Genomic DNA, 8546 nt, shown 5'->3' with positions numbered 1-8546 from the left:
CTCCGTGGGCTTCAATTTCACACCACCTACAGGTAGATACACAGCTTAGAGTGGTTTGGTTAGGAAGACCTGGACTGGCAGAGGTTAAGCCGGATTTGCTCTGTCAGCCCCACCTTGAAGTAAGTTCCCACCTGCCCTAAAAATAGGATGCTTCTACTGCTATCCTCATAGAATTGCTGAGATTTGTAAGTTCCTTATAGCCCTTTCCTTTTCCAGACAAGTACTTGTTGGATATTTCAGGGGCTCGATCCCGGCCAGGGCACGTATGAGAAGCAATCAGTGAGCTTGCACAACTAAAGGGTGCTCCTCTTTCGCTTACATACTTAGACATTTTATTTTTGAACCACTGCATTATAGTACTCCATATGGTTGTACTATAATTCAACCACTCTACTGTTGATAGGCATTCATGTTTATAATTTTTTGTTATAACAATGTTGCCGGCAAGATCCTTGGATAGCCCATGGAGTGTCTGACTCAAGCTTTGACTTGTTTTTCCAGGAGCTGACAATCAGTGTGGGACGTCAAAAGAACATGGGTTGGAATCTGAAGGAACTGGCTGGGAGAGGAGCTGCCCATATGCCCATTGAGAAATGGTCCTTCTTAGGCTGGGAAAGGTTGGTGGGCTTCCCCTTGGATCAGGCCGTTTTATTTAGGAAGTATGAGGGAAGAAAGAAGTCTCAGTGTAGCCGTCGGGCAGGCACACTGCACCCTGACCAGCCAATGAGGCAGGAGATCACATCAGACCATCTCATCTTTTCAACCTGCTCTGGAGTCAGAGACTTTGGTTCATATGCTAGCTTTGACACCGGCCTCAAAAAAACACAAAAAACACAAAAACCAAAAAAAACCTGGCTCCATCCCTTAAGAACTTTGAGCTTTTGGATAAGTCACATCACAATGTCTCAGAACCCTGGGTTCTACTCAGTTGTGAGGGGTAGAGCTGTTTGTAAATCACCTGGCACACGTAGGCATACTTCATTTTACTGCGCTCACAGATACTGAGCTTTTGCAAATTGAAAGCAAGATCCTGCAGCAGCAAAAGGATTACAGCTCACAGGAAGGCTCAGATGGTAGCATGTTTTAGTAAGAATATAACACATTTTTTTTTTCTTTTTTTCTTTTTTTTTTTCTGGAGTTGGAAACGGAGGCAGTCAGACAGACTCCCGCATGCACCCGACCGGGATCCACCAGGCATGCCCACCAGGGGGCAATGCTCTGCCCATCTTGGGGCATCACTATGCCGCAATCAGAGCCATTCTAGCACCTGAGGCAGAGGCCACAGAGCCATCCTCAGCGCCCGGGGAAACTCTGCTCCAATGGAGCCTCGGCTGTGGGAGGGGAAGAGAGAGAGAGAGGAAGGAGAGGGGGAGGGGTGGAGAAGCAGATGGGCGCTTGTCCTGTGTGCCCTGGCCGGGAATCGAACCGGGACTCCTGCACGCCAGGCTGACGCTCTACCACTGAGCCAACCGGCCAGGGCCAAATATAACACATTTTTTAAACATAATGCTATTGCATTTAATAGACTACAGTATAGTGCAGGCATAACTTATGTGAAACTGGGAAACCCAAAAATTTGTGCGACTGGCTTTATTGCGATAATTCGCTTTATGGCGGTGGTCTGGAACTGAACCTGCAGAACCGCCAAGGTTTGCCTGTGTAGGCATGTGATAAACAGTAACTAGTGCTGTTAACCAGGTCATTTTACACTGACTCATGCATACTTTCAGCCATTTCCTATTGTAGACTCGAGCATATATTTCCAAGGCAGCCTCCTGACATCGGGGCTGCAGGGTACTTTTGAGAAGTAGAGCAGAACTGGCCATTATAAAGACCAGATTCCTGACTTGCCTGCATTTGTCTTCTGGAGAGCCAGTAGGCACTAATTTCCTCATTTACTTAGTAACTAAATATTTAATGAGTGCTATTTACTGTGTGCCACAGAGAGTAGAATGGAACCATTTCCTCCAGTAGCTTAGTCTCATCAGAATAATGCCCTGGCCAGATGCCCTGTTGGTTAGAGCATTGTCTCGAAGCACAGAGGACAGAGGTTGCCGGTTCAATCCCTGGTTAGGGTACATACAAGGAAAAGATTGATGTTCCTGTTTCTCTCTCTCTCTCTCTCTTTCTCTCACACCTTCCCTCCTTCCCTTCCTCCCTTCCTCTCTCACTAAAATCAATAAATAAAAATTAAAAACAAAACAAAAAGAATAAGACATACTCATGAGAGGCCATGGCCAGTTGGCTCAGTGGTAGAACATCGGCCTGGCGTGTGGAAGTCCTGGGTTCGATTCCTGGTCAGGGCACACAGGAGAAGCAACCATATGCTTCTCCATCCCCCCACCACCCCATCTTCCCTTCCTGCAACCATGGCTCAGTTGGTTCAAGCAAGTTGGCCCTGGGCACTGAGGATGGCTCCATGGTCTCACCTCAGGTGCTAGAATGGCTCAGTTGCTAAGCAACAGAGCAGTGGCCCCAGATGGGCAGAGCATCGCTGGGGATGGGGCTTGCCAGGTGGATCCTGGTCGGGGTGCATGCAGGAGTCTGTCTCTGCCTTCCCACCTCGCACCCTCTCAATTTTTTTAAAAAATGAAAAAGAAAAAGACATACTCATGAGGAATTAAAAATACAAGACAATATAGTAGATAAAATAGGTGTCAAGCCATCTAAACTTCAGAGGAGCAGCGCTATCACTTAGCTAGAATGATGGAGACAAGATTTCATCGTAAAGATTTCCTGATGAAACTGGAATATAGAGAGCTTTGAATTACAGGTGTATTTAAATAGCCACTGTCACAACCTGTGAAGATCACCAGTTTTGGCTTTGAGGGGGCCAGGATATGTGCCTTGCATCCCCCCCAAAATGATGCACTGAGTACATTTCCCGTAGAAATTTGCAATTATTTAAACTATAATTCAAAAATAAATAAACTACAATTCAATGACTAGCTATGTTTTGGTAGATAGCTAGTAGAAACATTTGTGACCTAAGGTAAGATTCAGCGTATACTACTAATGGACAACTTTGTTCCACTGCTCTGAACAGCCAACCCACAGACGAGCTTCTGCAACACCACCTGTTTGTACATAGGCAATGAAAGTTTTTGAGCAGAAGAGCAATATCAAAATGTCACTTATAGGAAAGTAAGCTGATGCAAGGTCAGTAAATACTGTGTACCTACTAAGCGCCAGACGCTGTGCTGGGCATTGCGGATATAACATGAGCAAAACAAAGCCCATCCTCGTGGAGCTTTCGGTTCCTTCAACAAACATCCGAGGGCTTACTGTGTGCCAGACACTGAGCTGGGATTTCACAGTAAATAAAACTATAAAATCCCTGCTTTCGTGGAGCTTCTGTTCTAGTAGAGAATGCAAATGAATATGTGTCTAAAGAGAAAAATGAAGGAACAGAAGGGGGACGAGTTTGCAGAGGCTTACAGGGACAGTGAGATTGTGGAGGCAGTGGGTACCGACAGACTATCCACTCAGGAAATTGGGCAGTGAATGAGAAGAGAAGAGTGGGTGGTGAGAGCAGTGGTGTTGAAATGAATAACTTTTTTTTTTTTTTTACAGAGACAGAGCGAGAGTCAGAGAGAGGGATAGATAGGGACAGACAGACAGGAAAAGAGAGATGAGAAGCATCAATCATCAGTTTTTCATTGCGACACCTTAGTTGTTTACTGATTGCTTTCTCATATGTGCCTTGACCGGGGGCCCTCAGCAGAGGGAGTAACCCCTTGCTTGGAGCCAGTGACCTTGGGTCCAAGCTGGTGAGCTTTGCTCAAACCAGTTGACCCTGCGCCCAAGCTGGCGACCTCGGGGTCTCAAACCTGGGTCCTTCCGCATCCCAGTCCAAGGCTCTATCCACTGCGCCACCGCATGGTCAGACTGAATAACACTTTTAAGTTGACCAGTTTTGATGTCTAAGATAGTGACTATCAATAGGTAAGGTACATATAAGCTCTACCGGAAAGTTCTGTCCGTTTCTATCACAAGTTTCAACACGTAAGCACATGTTTCTTTGACGCATGTGTGCCTCTCTGTTTTTATCACTTAATGTATACATACTGACGTAGCAAATTAACTAAAACAAAGTTGGTTCACTTTAGTCTTATGTGTGAAGCCATAGTGTACCCATGGCTACTGATAAAGTTCATTTACACCACTGTAATTTTTACGAATTTCAACAAGGAAGAAATGCTACAGAAGTATGTCTGTCGCATCCACCATATTCCCCGGACTTAGCACCCTCCGACTATCACTTGTTTTTGTCCTTACAAAATTTTTTGAAGGGCAAAAAATTCAAAAATGAAGAAGATATCAAACAAGCACTGGTTCAATTTTTTGCATCAAAAGATAAAACATTTTTCAAAAATGGGATATACAAATTGCCCTCACACTGGCAAGAAATCATTAATAATAATGGCAATTATATTATTTAATAAAGTTTATTGACGGTAAGAAAAATTTGTATTTTGTTTTATTCCAAAAACGGACAGAACTTTCCGATAGACCTTATATAATCAAGAGCTCTTGAAGTATTTTGAGGATAGCAGAGGTCAGCAAATGGTCAGGATTGAGTAGTGAGGGCTGAAGATGAGTTACGGGTACTTGAAAGAGCTGAGCTGGCAGAGAGGAGAGGCAGGAAGTGCAGTCGCCAATGGGGAGTCCATGGGGGTATGGAGAGGAGACCTGAGGCCTGAGGTTGGAGGCAGGGCCCCCAGGGTTGCAGTCGGAGACCACAGCACAGCGGAGGCCTGGGGGGACCTGTGGAATCGATTTCAGACTGTTCAACAGTGGCTTCTAAAGTTGCTGAGATAAGTAGCAAGGGAGGAAGCACACGCTGCAATCCTGTAGGAAGGGAGAGTAGGTGTAAATGGGAATTTAGAGGGCAGGTCAAGTGTCAGGGACTTTAAATGAGGAGCCAAGATGGGCACTCTCCAACATGCTGGCCCCAGAGGGAGAGAGCATCTGGTGTCCCTGTGATGGAACTGGAAACGCCCTTTATCCCATACCTGCACGCCTGATGCCATACCAAGAGACTTGGCAATGGCCTTGCCCGGCCCTTAGGTAGCCCTCAAAATCAAGTGGACATTGAATACCTTGATTACAGGGACCATCCTGATATTCTCTGGGGCCTAACATGTGGTAGGCACTTGGGTGTCTGTTGAATTAAAGTGAAGCCACACAAGAATTTAGAGTTAGAAGGAATAAAAAATAATATAGTTGAACTCTCTTGAGTTTGCTTTTATGTGAGGTATGGGCCAAATATGGGGTCATTCCCACCAAACCCTTCAGTAGGAATTTAGTCCCCTCGTCTTTTAGATTACATCAGTGTTCCTCAAAATGCGATCTGGGAACCCCGGGGCTCCCTAAGGCCCTTTCAAAGAATCACTGAAGTCAAAACATCTCATAATACTAAGATGGTATTTGCCTTTCCCATTCTCATTCGCTGAGTGTACAGTGGAGTTTTCCAGAGCCTACCTAACATGTGATATCACAACAGACTGCAGAAACAGACGTGAGAATCCAGACATTTAAACAGACTTGCAAAAATGTAAAAGCATTCCACTCTCCTAAAATGGTTTTGTTTTGGAAAACTCGTATTTGCCATGAATGGTTATTTGTACTAATATATAATGGATTATTTTTAAATGAATAACACTTTTAGGTTGACCAGTTTTGGTGTCTAAGATAGTGACTATCAATAGGTAAGGTACATATAACCAAGAGCTCTTTGGGGTCCTCAATTTTTCAAAGTGTAAAGGAGGCTTGAGTCCATGATGTGTGAGAAGTGCTGGATTAGCTACTGCTGCACCCCAGCTTCCCCCTCCCTTTTCTGGGAATCCACATGATAGGAGGATCTACTGTAGCTATGACCAGGCTGCCACCTCTACCCGAGGGATCTCTGAGTAGCACCGGAAATGACTGGTGCATCGCACGTGGGCACACTCAGGAGAGATGCACCAGAAGTACCATGGAGGTAACCACCCTTGGACCAGCTTTTCTAGTTTGCCGAGCTTCATCACCATCACACTACCCTTCCATCCCGGGAGGCCTCAGGGGTCCTTCCTGACAGATCCAGGAGGGTCACTCAGAACCTCCCAACAAAGTAACTGGACTCCTCCTCTTCCAAAAAGTGAAACCCGGCCTCTCAACAGAGCCACTTACTTTTGTTTGCCAAGAACTTAACTTTTGTTCAATTCACCTGCCAAAATTATTTTTACAGAAAGGCCTGGGGTTTGGTGATGACCAGCGTATCAAGAAATACATTTTCTTTCCAGTTCTGCAGCCAACTCACTAGCTATGTGACCTATATTTTGTTAGCTTTTCTGCCTTCAGTCTCAAAAAGTGACCAATATGTACATCAGCAAACCCTAGGCCCAGCAATTAATCTCCTGAATACGAGAGGACTGTCCTTGTGACACACCTCGGATGGTAACAGGTCCTAGCTAGTGTCCAGTTTCTCCTCATTGACACCTCCCTCTACTCAGATCAGCCACTTAGGAGCTCCCGTGCCCAGCCTGTGCAGACTGCATAATCTCCTTCACTCCAGAAGAGCCCGTGTGACTGACCATCACTGTGCAGGTGAGGACGAACGGGCTGGAAAAGCTAGGGGACGTGCTCTGGGTCACCTAGCTGACTACTAAGCAGTGAAGTTAAGGGACAAACCTGTCTTCAAAGTCCATGCACTTCACACAGTACACTACACTAGAACTCAAAAGCGCTATCTCCATCTCCTTAAAATATATTTAGAACCTCGATCTTTAAGTTAGGCCACTTGTTTTGCCCTATTCTGAGAAAGGCTTGAAGGCAATTTTAAGACACGTCCACACAGAACATTTAGAAGAAAAACATTCCTGCCAATCCTGTCTCAAAATCTGCCCTCAGTAAAATGTCTCCAAGTCTCTGCAAATAAGTGTCCCTCCTGCAGGTCCTTTGCCTCTATCACCACAACAGTGTGATGGGGGAAGTCACCTGGAGGTTTGGTTTCCAGAAAGGCTGACACGTCACACTCCCCCAAATTTTAAAGTAACCTTGACACTCAGAGGTCCAGAGGTTCCCAGAGTCAGTTAAGGACTGAGAATGCCGCCTGGTTTCCCCTGGATTAGCTAAGGGCACATGCTGTCATCGCCTTTCAGGCACAGAGTAGAGACACACGGGACCCCCTGCCTAGAGGATCACCTAGTCTGAGAGAAGAAATGTCTTTTCGGAAGACTTTTCCAGTAAATGTCCTGTAAACGGGGCAAGGTACCGTTCGGGCGCAGAGCAGCAGGGGAAGCCTGGGGTGGGCAGAGCCTGGGCCAGCCACCAGAGCCACAGAGCCACAGCCTTTACCTGCTGTGCTGCGCCCTGACCTCCGCCGCCACACCAGGATGTGACAGGTTCAGGGGCACTGTTTGAAAGAATGAAAAATGCTTGTGCCTAACTAGCCAGCACACAAGAGAAGGAGTAAGAATTGGACCTCTGGCCCTGGCTAGTTGGCTCAGTGGTAGAGCATCAGCCTGGCGTGCAGAAGTCCCGGGTTCAATTCCTGGCCAGGGCACACAGGAGAGGCGCCCATCTGCTTCTCCACCCCTCCCCCTCTCCTTCCTCTCTGTCTCTCTCTTCCCCTCCCGCAGCCAAGGCTCCATTGGAGCAAAGATGGCCCGGGTGCTGAGGGTGGCTCTATGGCCTCTGCCTCAGGCACTAGAGTGGCTCTGGTCGCAACAGAGCGAGGCCCCTGATGGGCAGAGCATCGCCCCCTGCTGGGCGTGCCGGGTGGATCCCAGTTGGGAGTCTGTCTGACTGCCTCCCCGTTTCCAGCTTCAGAAAAATAAAACAAAAAAAAATAAAAAATAAAAGAATTGGACCTCTGGGGATGGACTGCCATTTATTAGCCATGTGACCTGGGCAAGTGACTTCTCTGTGCCTCAATTTCCTCTAGAAAATAAATGAGAATCAACTTCATAGGTTGAGAGGATTAAATGAAAAAAAAAAGGCCAAATGTCACCTCTTAAGATTACTATTAATTGGCCTGACCTGTGGTGGTGCAGTGGGATAACGCGTCGTCCTGGAACACTGAGGTTGCCGGTTCGAAACCTTGGGCTTGCCTGGTCAAGGCACATATGGGAGTTGATGCTTCCTGCTCCCCCCCTTCTCTCTCTCTCTCTCTCTCTCTTTCATTCCTCTCTCTCTAAAAATCAATAAATAAAATTTAAAAAAATCTTTAAAAAAAATACTAAAAAAAAAAGATTACTATTAATCCTTGAAGGATAACTTTGACAACCATAGGCAGTCACACACATCAAAACATATGGTTCCTGCCAACAGCTTGTATAGTTATCAGATTTTCTGTGTGATGGCTCCATACATGTTAAAAAAAAAAAAAAAAAGGATGACTTTGAGAACAAGAGATTTTTAGAGCTTCCATTGCAAATTCTCCGTGACAGACCAGCAGACCGGCCCAGAAGCTGGTTGACTTGCCCAAGGCTACCCGCTCTACCAGCCAGCAGGGCGAATGGCCTTGCGTCTCTGCGGCCGGGCACCGTTTCCTCCAGGGTGGT

General features: G+C 46.2%; 1 non-coding gene across 1 annotated transcript; it reads left to right on the top strand.

Annotated features, from left to right (window-relative positions):
- Positions 1–8231: 8231 nt before the first annotated feature.
- Positions 8232–8356, top strand: LOC136396171 (small Cajal body-specific RNA 14). Its single transcript, XR_010749576.1, has one exon. It is a non-coding gene; the product is annotated as a small Cajal body-specific RNA 14 (non-coding RNA).
- Positions 8357–8546: the final 190 nt, after the last annotated feature.

Source organism: Saccopteryx leptura, chromosome 2 (assembly GCF_036850995.1).
Source record: "Saccopteryx leptura isolate mSacLep1 chromosome 2, mSacLep1_pri_phased_curated, whole genome shotgun sequence".
In the NCBI taxonomy this organism is placed as follows: Eukaryota; Metazoa; Chordata; class Mammalia; order Chiroptera; family Emballonuridae; genus Saccopteryx; species Saccopteryx leptura.
This window is presented reverse-complemented; position numbering and strand designations above follow the sequence as displayed.